The sequence below is a fragment of the Rhineura floridana genome, chromosome 10 (genome assembly GCF_030035675.1).
Source record: "Rhineura floridana isolate rRhiFlo1 chromosome 10, rRhiFlo1.hap2, whole genome shotgun sequence".
Taxonomy (NCBI): Eukaryota; Metazoa; Chordata; class Lepidosauria; order Squamata; family Rhineuridae; genus Rhineura; species Rhineura floridana.
The window spans coordinates 4,763,824-4,764,658 of NC_084489.1; positions in this window are offsets into that span (position 1 = coordinate 4,763,824).

Here is an 835-nt window from a genome sequence, read left to right on the forward strand (position 1 = left end):
GTCTTCCCAGGAGCTTGCCCTGCTGGTTGAACAAGGCAGCCTTGCTGTGTGAGGAAGCTGCAAACTATTACAAAACCCATTTTTGCCATTTTTGAATGTTAATTAGAGGGGTAAATATAGGAAGTTACAACACATCCTTGTTTCTCTGAGGTTTCCTACTCTGTAGTTCTGTGCGAGGCAATTCTAACAGAGACTCCTCTGTATGCTCACCAAATTACAGTTCCTAAGATTCAAGAAGGGAAGCCATGATGACTGTTGAGCTGGTATAAAACAAATATTGGGTTGACATACTATAGGCTCTTAGAGACATTTTTCAGAGTTCTCCAAACAACAGAAAAGCTTGTGCGTCTAGTGAGTAAACTACAAATGCATTCATCTGGCAGCTGTTGGAACACAACAGAGCTGTAAAAACCTAGTATGGAATGTGCAGAGTGGGTCACTGCTTTAAACATCAGATATGAAACAATTAAAGTTGTAGGAGGAATGGCATACTTTCAAATTCTGCACAGTCAACCAGAAGATCATTGGTTTAAAAAGAAATCAGAGATATGAGTATTTTTAGAATTAAAATGAATTTTAAAACTATGTCTATCCATTTCATGCCACATAGCCAATGGTTTGCTTTGGAACATATATAGTATTAAAAAAAGGTAATGAGTTATTTATCATATTTTTCATCTCATTCTCTAACAAAAATGTCAAATAAATATTGAGGTTATGAATGATGGTTAAAAAATAAAAAGAACCACATGAGAAACAGACACTTCAGGCATCCTTTTCAATAATTAAAAAGCAGGCAGCTATGGTTATTTCAGTATACCTTGTTTGTGTACTT